This window comes from Lithobates pipiens, unplaced genomic scaffold (genome assembly GCF_037356315.1).
Source record: "Lithobates pipiens isolate NorthernLeopardFrog02 unplaced genomic scaffold, aLitPip1_a1.2 Scaffold_13, whole genome shotgun sequence".
Lineage (NCBI taxonomy): Eukaryota > Metazoa > Chordata > Amphibia > Anura > Ranidae > Lithobates > Lithobates pipiens.
The window spans coordinates 49,089,992-49,104,577 of NW_027507718.1; positions in this window are offsets into that span (position 1 = coordinate 49,089,992).

Here is a 14,586-nt window from a genome sequence, read left to right on the forward strand (position 1 = left end):
ACAGACATGAAGGGGTTAAGAAATCACCTTTAGACAATCTACATTCTCTTCACTCTGGTGTTAGGAGGAGATGGGATTTGCTGTTATATGTGACACTGAGAGCAAAGAGAAAAGTGTAACCTTCTTTTTTAATGGCGTCCAGCAGAGGGTGCAGTGCTCGTCTGTTTCTGAGGATGATGGGAGAGAGGTCCTGATATAGGGCAATGGCTTCTTTGTTAAAGAGGATTTGATCATTCAACCTTGCTTTAGCCAGGATCTCCTCTTTCATTGAAAAGCATTGTATACAGAAAATGATGTCCCTCGGAGGGGAATTGTCTGGTCCTTTGAGACGTAGGGCTCTATTAGCTCTGACAAAGTCAATAGAGGCATCCTCCTGTCTTTCAAGCAGACTATTAAAAATATTTTTAAGTGCTGGTTTGATTTAATGGTGTCCAATTTTGAAACTCCCCTCACCCTCATGTTGTTGCGTCTACCACAATTGTCCAAATCTTAAATCTGCCTGTTCATCTCTATGAGGGGGTTAGTGTGGGAGTCAGTGGTGTGTATACGTCACTGTATGCTCTTATCCTTGTGACTCTCAGCCTTTTCTGCTATCACCATCTCCTCAGTCAACACTAAGATATCTGCTTTGAGGTCAGTGATTGCTGCGGAGAAAGTTTTTTCTAATATCTGCAGCTATGGAAGTCATGTCTGAGAAGGTAAGTGGATGGTCAGAGGAGGATTCGTCCCTTACCGGTTCCTCCAATGCAGACAGTGGCTCCTGACTGAACTCAACCTCGTGGTGGACCTGCGCCATCTTGCCAGCTAAAGCACCAGGATGTGCTAAAGCCTGGGCCTTGAACAGGGAGGTTATGTTCCTGTCTGAAGAGATAGTGGACAATCATTTCTGGTGGTTTTAAGAGGAGTGCCGATTTGCCGATCTCGGTGCCACCTGGAGACCTTTATGCCCTGAAAAAACTGCTGGGCTCACGGAGCTCCTCTAGTATGCCATTTGTCCAAGCCATGCCCCCAAAATTACTTTTTTTTTCAATTTTTTGAGGATGTTTTATAGCAGAAAGTAAAAATATATATATTTTTTTCAAAATTGTTGATCTTTTTTAGTTTTAGAACAAAAATAAAAATTGCAGAGGTGAACAAATACCAGCAAAATAAATCTCTATTTGTGTGGAAAAAAGGACATCAATTTTATTTGAATTAGTTTGGAAAAATTACTGGTGCAAAGGAAAAAATATTGGTTGCAATCAATGGTCCACATTTGTGGGAGTATTTTGTAGCATAGTGTCCCATAGAAAATGTTGTTTCTGAAAGGAAAGTAAAGGTTTTCTGACAAAACTGTTGGGGTGTACTAGTTTCAATGGCCATGAACTGTCCCACAAACTCTGCTAAATAAAAGAAAAGCTGCTTGTCAACTGCTGATTGCAGCCATTCTTAAAATATGCGATCCCCCCACAAATGCCACTAGTGCTACTCCTGTTCACAATGTGTCTTGTGTTTCTATGGCTGATCTCATGTGCCAGCTTCTATCCCCTGATTAATGTGTCTTCTGATGCTCCAGCAGGATTCTCTCCAATGCTCTGATTCTCTGAAAACTCATTCTTCTCCGTAGAAGCACTCTTAGCTTCTCTTCATAGCTCTCCCTCACCCTCGGCTGTCAGCATTTGCCAGCGCACAGGAGGACTATATATCAGGATAGTGAGCATTACTAAACAGTTCTCATGTTTATCAACACCTTTCTTTCCTGATTGAATAAGCATTGAGTGATTGGTACTGATCACTCCTTTGTTCGTTCATAACCAAAGCATAGTAAGCTTTGTTTACCATGTATTAAGTTTGTGAATGAACAAGAAGCCTTTGTACAGAGTAATTCCTGTTCTTTCAATCAGTGCAGCTGTGACTGCAGAGGAGGATATCGGGGGCTTTTGTGTCAATATTTTTCTCTATCTAAAAAGTGAAACCATTGTTTAGAACCCCACCAACAAGGCTGTGAAAAAAATGTAAACAATTATAAGAATAGCAATTGAAATAAAACAAACATACTTTTTATTCACATGCAGAATTTATTTCCATACCTGAGAGTCACAAGTGTTTGCATACAACTACAGACAGTGGCCTGTACAAATCAATGAGAGGCTGACAGACACCGTGGCAATATGCTATGGTAACCTCACATACTAGGCACAAACTGGGCAACTCATACATTCCTATATGCATGTAACCATTTTAAAGTACAGTGACATGCATACAATGATGTAGTCTGTCTATCTAACATCTGCCTGTGACTCCTGGGCAAAGATACACTCCATTTTGACATTGTGTGTTTCTCTACAGCTATGTGAATAAAGTCAAAAACACACCCAAACACACTCAAATTACAAACACACACACGTAGCCTAAACATGTGCACTACAAACATAGTTGCAATGTGTATTTTGTGTGTTGATGCACTGCAATGCCCTTTCACATCATTGGGCATACATTACCGTGCATGTTAGTATGCTCTGTTGTGCATTGTATGAATGAATTGCAGTACATTATTTTGTTTCTTTTCTTAAAAAAAATAAAAATGATATTCATTCATGCCGGGATGCATTGCTGTGAATTGTAATGCATTACATCAAAATGTATGCTGCATCATTTTATTGTAAATTACACTAATGCAGTGCAAAAATGGCAGTCATTACCATAAAAGATGGCAGTCATTACCATTGCGTACACACGATCGGACATTATGGGTGGCCTACAAAGCTACGATCCTGGGCAAGCTAATCCAAATAGCATTTCAAATTAGAAAAGAAAGAACCTCAGACGTAAAGAAACTAGAGAGAGACTTTGATGCTTTATGCAAACAGCACAAAAAAAGACCCGACAAAGGTCCAAATCGATCAGCTAGACGCTGCACGAATAGCATTGAACCTGGTGCTCACAGTCAAGGCCGAGAGCTCCCTACGTTGGAGTGGAGCGAGATTTTATCAGCAAAAAAGATAAAATGAGCATGATGTTAGCTACTAAACTCTCTCCCAAAATACGTACATTCACACTTCTGAAAATCAGACTACAGGACTGCTCAACTACTCTAAATCACCAACACATACTTTAATCATTCCAGGCTTTCTACTCTAATTTATATCTAAAAGGCAACACGGCAGATGATTCCCCCTTTGATTCCTTCCTAGAGAACCTATCCATACCAACCCTGAAGAAAAACCATATAGATCTGATGGAAGCCCCCATCTCAATAGAAGAAACCGTATAAGTGATCCAAAACTTAAAAGGAGGCTCGGCTCCTGGACGGGTACTCCAATCTATATTATAAGACGTTTGCTGATAACCTGGCCCTTCGCTTAACTAAATTTTTTAATTCCAAATGGAAGGGAGATCCCTTGGATTCCCATCTTAATGCGGCTTTTAGCTTAGTAATTCCCAAACCTGATAAAGATCCGGAACTAGTAGAAAACTATAGACCCATAGCTCTAATTAACTATTATCTAAAAATACTTACCAAAATACTAACCAATAGAATGAGTTCCTTATCAATCAATACATTCATAAGGATCAAGTGAGATTTATCCTAGGAAGACAGGGGCTGGACCAGGTAAAGAGGGCAATTGACATTATCTCAATCCTTCAATCTGGATGGAAAGGAGGACCCCCCCAAGAGGGTCTCCTATTATCATAGGATAACCTTACCTGTTTGTGGTTCTTAAAAGCTGGGGATTCAGTGAGAACTTTTTGGGGCTACTGAGGTCCCTGTACTCTGATCCTGAAGTGAGGGTCAGACTACAGGGTCACTACTCCAACCCTATCAAAATTGCCAGGGGAACTAGGCAGGGCTGTCCATTGTCCCCTCTAATCTTCGCTTTAGTGATTGAAACCCTAGCCATAGCGATTAGATCAGATCTAAACATCAAGGGTGTAAAGTGCGGACAAACTATCCACAAGTGCACACTTTTCACGGACGACATTCTCCTTTTTATCACCTCCCCAATAACTTCTCTGCCCAACATAAACAAGCTCCTGGAATCCTTTGGAAATATATCAGGTCTACAGGTTAACATGAAAAAATCCCAAGCAATGAATATCTCACTACACCCGACAGTGGTCAAACAGTTAAAACTCGCATTTAAATTTAAATGGAGCGACTCATCAATCCGTTATCTTGGGATAAATCTTACCCCTAGGGTAAAACAATTGTAGCAAGTAAACTTCCCCCCCATGTATCACAAATTGAAAAACGACCTCCAGACCTGGGTGTTACACAACATATCATGGTTAGGCAAAATTCACTCCATTAAAATTGCTCTTCTTCCTAGACTCCTCTACCTGTTCAGAGCTCTCCTGATAGCAATCAGAAAAGATCATCTTAAGTCTTTTCAGGGGAGGATAATAAAATTCATATGGGTAAAAAGGATACAGATTAGCCAGACGCATTCTTTGCAGCCCAAAAACACGGGGAGGATTAGGTCTTCCTGATCTCCTCAAATTCTACCAATCTCCTATACTTGCCCAATTCTTGACAGTCTACTTTAGAGGAGAGAAACCTGACTGGATTAGTATAGAGAGACAGGTGCCAACATATACCCTAGACTTCTTACTGTGGTGTCCCCAAAAATCCAGACCCCCAATAATGTCCCCCACACTTTTCAATTCCATTAAATTATGGGATGACATGATAGAGCTCCCCTCTCTGACATCAGATACATGCCCACTAGCACATATATTCCACAACACCCTCTTCAAGCCAGGAACAGATATCAAATAATTCCAATGGTGGTTAGATAAAGGGATGTATCATATTGAACACTACTTCTCCTCCTCTGGACCGATCTCGCTGGGGTATAGCCATAATATACACGTCTCTCTCAGAACCTACCTCCAAATTTCAGTACATGGAAGCATGGGAAGAGACTTGGAGGAAACCTGGGACCTGGGGGAATAGCATAAAATGGGAACAAGAGCTTTGAAAGGTATTGTGAATATTTCTCTGATTGAAGAAAACCTGAAAGTATTTACAAGATGGTACCTGGTACCCACTAGATTAGTACTGATGTTTCCCTCCTCTTCGCCATTATGCTTTAGAGAATGTCAAGCAAAGGGTTCCATGCTCCACATATGGTGGGATTGTCCACGAATCAGAGGATTTTGGAACAAAATATTTAATCTTATCAGGAGAATCTCAGGCCATTCTGTCCCGAAATCCCCCCAATTAGCACTACTGAATGGCCACATTCCTAAGATCCCTAAACACTCTCGTAAACTAATTTCATTCATGCTGATGGGTGCAAAAATCGCTATTGCTAAGGCCTGGAAGCAACCAGCGGTCTCGCTCTCGGCTGCCAAGAGGAAGATCTCTTGGATCATGTCCCAGGAAAAATGGTCAGTACATTAATGGATTCTGCTAAATCATTTGAAGCTACTTGGGAACCCTGGGCTAGGAACATAGGTATCTCCCTCATGCCTGGAGTCAGTGTTAGTTGAACAAACACTCAAGTATCGAGTAACGGCAACCCCCCCCCCCCCCCCCCATACTCGCTCTCTCTTTTTTTCTCTCTTTCTCCTTTTCTTCTCTTCTATTAACAATACAAAGCCTAAGTTAATCTGTATATGCACTCCAGCAAAAGTTAATTAGAGGATGCATATACATCACCATTATTTTCGCGGTAACTCTCAAAAATTTGATTTAATCTTCCAGGGTACTTTCTGCATCACACACGATGGTAACAGAAACAAACAGGTGGCTCACCTTTTGGCGCCCACGCTCCTTAGGAAATTGCTGTTATTCCCAGGAGGCAAGCAGTGTCCTGGTCCCGAAAGAGCACCTATTCTAATTCTAGATTTAGTTGGTCCCTGACACAGTATGATTCCCTGAGGGGGGTCAGGCCCGACGATCGATTTTGGTGCTGTCACATACTTTACAGCGGAGTCCGAAATGCTGAGGGTGGCCTCTTGCACGGTTCCGATCCCAAAACCCCTGGTAGTGAGGACAGGGAGTGCTGGGGCAACAAAAGGGTGCAGGTGCCTGCAGGCTGAAGGCTGAAGCTTGGAGATACAGGATCCTCTAGGAGGAAGGCCTGAAGACTGATCACCAGAATTGTTCAGCGGAAGCCAGGCAGGTAAGTATGGATTCAGGAACAACTGCAACGTCAGCAACAGGCAAAGGTTGGCAACCAGCTGGCAACAAGGTACATAAACGGAAGGCAAGTTCTTAGTCAAGGACAGGCAGAGGTTAGCAACAGGCTGGCAGCGAGGTACAGAATCAGGAAGTGGAGCCGTAGTAGAGAATCCAAGCCGAGGTCTGTATAATCCGTAGAAGTAGATAACAGGCAGGGGTGATCCAGGAGAATGGTCAAGGAAACTGGGTTTGTCAGGAGCAAGGTAACAGGTCAAACAGCAATGTGTGCGCAGGTGCGCACGTTCGTTCCAGTGCACGTGTCGGGCACACCGCGCATGCCTATTGGCATTAGCGGAATGGGAATTAGCCACTGCTGCCCAGAGACGGCATTAGCACTGTGAGTTCTCTGACAGGTGCACTTATTTTATGTACCCCTGCTCAGTTGAATCTCAGGAAGAATCAGTTTTACAGGATTTATACTTTGTTGAGTGATAATTATCCGGTTCCCGACCGGCGCACACCGATGTACATCAGCAGAATGGCACGGGCAGGCATATTGGCATACAGGTACGTCCAATCTTTAATGCCGCCCTGCCATCACAAGCGGGCCGATGGCAGTGCGCTCGTGTGACGGTTGGGACCCCTGTGAGTGCATACGTGGGTCCCACGGACTTGATTGCCGCAGGCATACCCGCGATCGTCTCACAAGGCGGCTGAACGGAGAAATGCCGTTGTAAACAGCATTTCCCCGTTCTGCCTAGCAACTAGTGACGCTTATCTCTGCTCCATGTGATTGGAGCAGAGATCAGTGTTCACTAAATGAAAGTCCAGCCCCCCACAGTTAGTAACACACCCCTAGAAACACTTAACCCCTACACTGCCACCCACTGGTTAACCCCTTCACTGCCAGTGTCATTTACACAGGAAATACTGCATTTATATAGCAGTGATTGCTGTATAAATGACAATGGTCCCAAAAATGTGTCAAAAATGTCCGATGTGTCCGCCATAATGTCGCAGTCACAATAAAAATCGCTGATCGCCGCCATTACTAGTAGAAAAAAAATTATTAATAAAAATGCCATAAAACTATCTCCTATTTTGTAAATGCTATAACTTTTGCGCAAACCAATCAATAATCGCTTATTGCAATTTTTTTTACCAAAAATATGTAGAAGAATACGTATCGGCCTAAACTGAGGAAAAAAAATGTTTTTTTAAATATTTTTGGGGGATATTTATTATAACAAAAAGTAAAAAATAATGCGTTTTTTTCAAAATTGACGCTCTATTTTTGTTTATAGCGCAAAAAATAAAAACCACAGGGGTGATCAAATACCACCAAAAGAAAGCTCTATTTGTGGGAAAAAAAGTACGCCAATTTTGTTTGGGAGCCACGTAGCATGACCGCGCAATTGTCAGTTAAATCGACGCAGTGCCGAATAGCAAAAAGTGGTCTGGTCTTTGACCAGCAAAATGGTCCGGGGCTGAAGTGGTTAAATAATATCTTGTATATTTCTGTTTTTAATAGGCTCTATTTCAAAGTTCAAAACTTAAAATTCAAAAAACTAAAATAAGAACCCCTGGTAAGACTCCTTTCAGAGCTTCCCACTGTTGTCATGAGCATGATCCACCGTAAACTGAGCTATGGACTGTACAATGTTATTCAGACAAGTAGAATCTTGCATTTAGTCACCAGGATCTGAAACAGTAGGGCCTATCCTGGATATCAAGAGAAAGATAGACAGGAGCGTGGTCGGACAAGAGGATGGGGTTTATAGATGCCTGGGGGAACAGTCCAGAAGATCCGGGGAAATGAAGATGTAGTCAAGTCTGCTGTATGTATTGTGTGAGAAGAAACTATAATCTTTGTCCTTGGGATGCAAGATATGCCAGATGTCACAGAGCCTAGTATAGTGTAAGGTCCCTTTCAATTTGTTTAACCACTTCAATACAGGGCATTTATACAGCTTTTTTACCAGACCAATTTTTAGCTTTCAGCGCTCTCACACTTTGAATGCCAGTTACTCAGTCATGCAACACTGTACCCAAACAAAATTTTTATCATTTTTTTCATACAAATAGAGCTTTCTTTTGGTGGTATTTAATCACCACAGGGTTTTTTTTTTGCGGCATAAGTGAAAAAAGAGCAAAAATTTGGAGAAAAAAAAACACTTTTTTTTTTTAGTTTCTATGATAAAATTTTGCAAATAAGTAATTTTTGTTCATAAATTTGGGCCAAAATGTATACAGCTATATCTCTTTGGTAAAAATAAACCAAATTAGTGGATATTATTTAGTCTCTGTGAAAGTTATAGAGTCTACAAGCTATGATGCAAATCATTGAAAATTGATCACATCTGATCACACCTCATGCAATGACGGCCTATCTCATTTCTTGAGGCTCTGAAATGTCAGCGAAGTACAAATACCCCCCAAATGACCCCTTTTTGAAAAGAAGACAGTCTAAGGTATTTAGTAAGAGACATGGTGAGTTTTTTGAAGTTGTAATTTTTTCCTACAATTCTTGGGAAAAAGAAGAATGTTTTTTTTTTTTTTTTTTACAAAATTGTCATAATAACAAGTTATTTCTCATACACAGCATATGCATACTTCCAATTACACCCCAAAATACATTCTGCAACTCTTCCTGAGTATGGCAATACCACATTAGTGGGACTTTTACACAGGCTGGCCACACAGAGAAGTCCAAAATGCAGGGAGCACCGTCAGGGTTTCTAGGAGCATAAATGACGCCTCTAATTTCCTAACGACCTATTACATTTGTGAAGGCCCTGGAGCACCAGGACAGTAGAATTACCCACAAAATGACCCCATTTTGGAAAGCAGACACCCCAACGTATATTCTATGAGGCATAATGAGTCTTTTGAACAGTTAATTTTTTTCCACAAGTCTTTGGAAAACGTGGAAAGAAAATTAAAACATATTTTTTTTTACACAAAGTGGTCAAGTTATAAGATATTTCTAACTCAAAGCATGTGCATAGCAAAATTACACCCCAAAACACATTCTGCTACTCCTCCTGAGTATTACGATACCACATGTGTGAGACTTTTACACAGCCTGGCCATATACAGAGGTCCAACATGGAAGTGGTACCTTCTCATTTCGTTCCTACCTATCACACTTTTGAAGATCCTGGAGCACCAGGACAATATAATTACCCACAAAATGACCCAATTTTGGAAAGCAAACACTCCAATGTGTATTCTATGAGGCATGGGCTGCAAATAGGTACTCGGATACTTCGACGGGCTGGTGACAGGTACTCGGGTACTCCGACGGGCTGGTGACAGGTACTCGGGTACTCCGACGGGCTGGTGACAGGTACTCGGGTACTCCGACGGGCTGGTGACAGGTACTCGGGTACTCCAACGGGCTGGTGGCAGGTACTCGGGTACTCTGACAGGGTGGTGACAGGTACTCGGGTACTCCGATGGGCTGGTGACAGGGACTTGGGTACTCCGACGGGCTGGTGACAGGCATTCGGGTACTCAGATGAACTGTGACAGGTACTCGGGTACTCAGATGAACTGTGACAGGTATTCAGGTACTCAGATGGGCTGTGACAGGTACTCAGGTACTCGGGTACTCAGATGGACTGTGACAGGTACTCAGATGGACTGTGACAGGTACTCAGGTACTCAGATGGGCTGTGATAGGTACTCGGGTACTCAGATGGGCTGGGACAGGTACTCAGGTACTCAGATGGGCTGTGACAGGTACTCAGGTACTCGGGTACTCAGATGGACTGTGACAGGTACTCAGATGGACTGTGACAGGTACTCAGGTACTCCGATGGGCTGGTGAAAGGCACTTGGGTACTCCGACGGGCTGGTGACAGGCATTCGGGTACTCAGATGAACTGTGGCAGGTACTCGGGTACTCAGATGAACTGTGAAAGGTACTCAGGTACTCAGATGGGCTGTGACAGGTACGCAGGTACTTGGGTACTCAGATGGACTGTGACAGGTACTCAGATGGGCTGTGATAGGTACTCGGGTACTCAGATGGGCTGGGACAGGTACTTGGGTACTCAGATGGGCTGGGACAGGTACTCAGGTGGGCTGGGACAGGTAATCAGGTACTCGGGTACTCAGATAGGCTGACAAGTGCTCAGGTACTCAGATACTCAGATGGACTGTGACAGGTACTCAGATGGGCTGTGACAGGTACTCGGGTACTCAGATGGGCTGTGACAGGTACTCAGGTACTCAGATGGGCTGTGACAGGTACTCGGGTACTCAGGTACTCAGATGGGCTGACAGGTAGTCGGGCACTCAGATAGGCTGACAGGTACTCGGGTACTCAGATGGGCTGACAGGTACTCAGGTACTCAGATGGGCTGGGACAGGTACTCGGGTACTCAGATGGGCTGACAGATACTCAGGTACTTGGGTACACAGATGGGCTGGGACAGGTACTCGGGTACTCAGATGGGCTGGGACAGGTACTCAGGTACTCGGGTACTCAGATGGGCTGACGGGTACTCGGGTACTCAGGTACTCAGATGGGCTGACAGGTACTCGGGTACTCAGATGGGCTGACAGGTACTCGGGTACTCAGATGGGCTGTGATGGGTGATGACAGGTACTTTGATGGGTGGTGACAGGTAATCTTTATTGGGGGGGTAATCAGTGCGTGTTGGTGTACACTGAGCGGTAACGAAATGTTACCGCAATCTCCTCCTCACACACGATCAGTGTGTGAGGAGGAGAACCCGGTAACATCTCATTACCGCGGTTTGTTTACATTCTATGACCGGCTGTGATTGGACACAGCCGGTCACGGGGTAAAGAGACAATTTAATTGGCTCTTTACTGCGATCGGGGTTGGGCTGTGTCAGGGTGACAAGCCGCATCCCCGATCGGCACCCTGCATGCGCTCTAGGCGGGTGCACAAGCCCTATAACAGCACAGTACACGTGACCGGCTGTGATTGAACACGGCCGGTCACATGTATCGGGGGGGTCGATGGGGAAGAAAATCCTGCAGATCGGGGATGGGCTGTGTCCGAGGGACACAGCTCATCCACGATCGCCGCACTGCGGGCCCCCATGTGCCCGCAGGAGCGGCGCAATACAGAGGCCGTCATATGATGTCCACCCAGGATGGGAGATCCCATCTGTGGCCGTCATTTGACTATGGCCCGGTATTGAAGTGGTTAAGGTAGAACATGAGAGAGGGGACCTCCCTGCTGAGGAATCCAAAGCAGGATTGAGTGCTATATTAAAGTCACCATCAATGTTAATGCTCTCTGCTGCAATGGTGCAGAGGTGGGAGAAAGCTGACAATCCAAACGGTACCTGGCCCTAGTTGGGGAAATGAAAATTAGTGATCCCGTAGATGACATTTTACAAAGAAAATTTCACAAATGTACTTCTGCCAAATTCATCACCTGGCATATCAAGGAGATTTTTATGAAAAGCTATGGAAACCCTACATGTATTAGAGGCTACATTGGGGCAGTGTATCCATTGGGAGCAGTATTTATTGTGAAAAGTAGGTAAGGAGAGGCCTTTAACCACTTGCTTACTGGGCACTTAAACCCCCCTCAGTCCCAGACCAATTTTCAGCTTTCAGTGCTCTCACATTTTGAATGACAATTACTCAGTCATGCAACACTGTAACCAAATGATTTTTTTGTCCTTTTCTTCATACCAATAGAGCTTTCTTTTGGTGGTATTTGATCACCTCTCGGTTTTTTATTTTCTGCGCTATAAATGAAAAAAGACCGAAAATTTTGAAAAAAAATGAATTTTTCTTCGTTTCTGTGACAAAATTTAGCAAATTAGCAATTTTTCTTCATAAATTTTGGCCACAATTTATACTACTACACATCTTTGGTAAAAATAACCCAAATTTTTGCATATTATATGATCTGTGTGAAATTTATAGAGTCTACAAGCTATGGTGCAAATCATAAAGATTGTGCACTGATTTATTGCACGGATGTGCACTGATAAGGCAGCAGATGGGCACAGATGGGCACTGCTTAGGCGGCACAGATGGGCACTGCTTAGGCGGCACAGATGGGCACTGCTGAGGCGGCACAGATGGGCACTGCTTAGGCGGCACAGATGGGCACTGCTGAGGCACAGATGGGCACCGATTGGTACAGATGGGCACCGAATGGCACTGGCTGGCACTGGCTGGCACTGGCGGGCACTGGCGGGCACTGGTGGTGCACAGATGGAGCACTGGCGGTGCACAGGTGGGCACTGGCGGTGCACAGGTGGGCACAGGTGGGCACAGGTGGCCACAGGTGGGCACAGGTGGGCACAGGTGGGCACAGGTGGGCACTGGCAGGGTAGATCTGGGCACTGGCAGGGTAGATCTGGGCACTGGCAGGGTAGATCTGGGCACAGGTCGGGTTTTTATAAGTTTACTGTCACTTCACACACTCACAAAAACCTTCGGTCTCCTCACACGCTATCGCTGTGTGAGGAGACACGTTCGGCAATGGGTGATGATCTCATTTGTTTACATTTGAGATCATCACCCATTGGAGGAGGCGATCGCGCTGTAAACGGCCGCTGTGATTGGCCGTTTACAGCGATCTGTGATTGGCTGTGTCCAGCGGACACGGCCAACACAGATTTTCCCCGATGCGCGCTCCCGGGAGCGCGCGGGGAACTCTTAAAGGGGACGACGTCAATAGACGTAGTCCCGGAAATTGAGATCCGCGCTGTAGACGTCTTTTTACTATAGCGCGGATCTCAAGTGGTTAAAGTTAATCTCCTGCATAAGCAGGATGTCCGCTCTTCTTTGATGGGCCTGGTATAAAATTTTTAGAGGGCTTTTCAGGTTGGTTGAATGCGAGTTGAATGTGCAGATTTTCACAGGGGCCATAAAAGGGAGAGGGAGACAAAACCTGGGAAATAAAAATAAATAAGTTAGTAAAAGTAAACTAGAAATAACTATAGTTTGCATCTCACTAGGAGAGTGGTGAGTCTAAGGTATAGAGGCTAAAGCCTATACTTGAATAAACACTACACTTAGGTAAGCCTATTAGGGAGTGTATGGAAAGCCTTGGGGAAAGTGAAGCTAATATGTCCCATTTTTGTTTCTTTTCTCAAAGTTAAGCAACAAAATAGTGGGGGAGCCATCGGAGGTCAATCAAGTAAACAATGTAGTCGAATATACAATTTACCGGATGCCGACACCTAATCGTTCACAGCAGGGATCTAAATTCCCCCCCCCCCCAGGGAAGTGGGAGGGGCACCCCATCAGGCCTGAAGAAACTGGGCAGGAAAAGTCTGCTATGTTTTTAGAGGATCAAATGGTAAACATAAGGGGAATACAAAGACACTGAATTTCAAAAGAGCCAACTTCCCTAAACTACGAACTTCGCTAGAAGGCATCAATTGGGATAAAATCTTAGGAATGAAGAACACGGAGGAGATATTGGGTTGCTTTAAGGACATTAGCCAATGCATCCCATTGGGTAATACATTTAAAAGCGCAAACAAAAGTCCTGGATGGCTTAACTCCAATGTAAAATTTATATAAAAGCAAAGGAGAAAGCCTTCAAAAAAAATACAAGGATGAGCAATCATCATCAGCATTCAGACTTTATAAAGAATGCAACAAGAAATGTAAGGGTGTAATAAGGACAGCTAAGAAAGAACATGAAAGACACATAGCGGAGTAGAGCAAAAATAATCCCAAGAAATTCTTTAAGTATGTAAACAGTAAAGGGAGTAAAGGGAGGACAGACCATATTGGCCCCATAAAGAATGAGGAAGGACATCTAAGCATTACAAAGGATGGGGAGATGGTGAAGGTATAGAATTTATTATTTTCCGGGGGCGTGTCTGGGCGTGGACGACGGCGGACGTCTTTCTGGAGAGCTCCGAGTGCATCGGTGCTTATCCGCCGCCATCGGGCTCATACACGGCGGCTAGTTTCACAAAAACCAGCCTGCATGACAGTCCGGGCTCCCCTGCAGTGCCTGAAGTGGTTATTGTCCCGGGATTCGGCTGACAACATCGGGGAGAGTCCGCACCGGTACTCCCGCGGCCGCCACCATCTTGCTACTCCCAGGCCTCCCGAGGACAACGCCACCCATCTGGAGGTAGGAGACCTCTCCTTCACCCCTACCCTGTCGGGGGACTGTCCGGGCAGCATAGGAGGGCCTCTCCGGGTCCCGGGGACGCCGCGGCCCGGTCCGGCCTAGTGCGGCCTAGTGGAGCCTGCGGATCCCCGCTGTTTCCTGGGGCTGGATCCCCGCCGGAGGCTGCCGCGGCCGGTCCGGCCTACTTCATCAGTGCGGCCGCCTGTCTGGGCCCACCCCGTCATTTCTCCGGTCCCAGGCCCTGTCCTGGGGTGTCACCACAGCCCCTGGACTGACCCTTGCTGGCTACAGACGCTGCAGTGCGTGAATTTGTGCCCTGGACACACCGCATCGGGGAGATCCCAGCTTTGGGGCCTTGCTGCCTGGCCGTCTCCTCTGG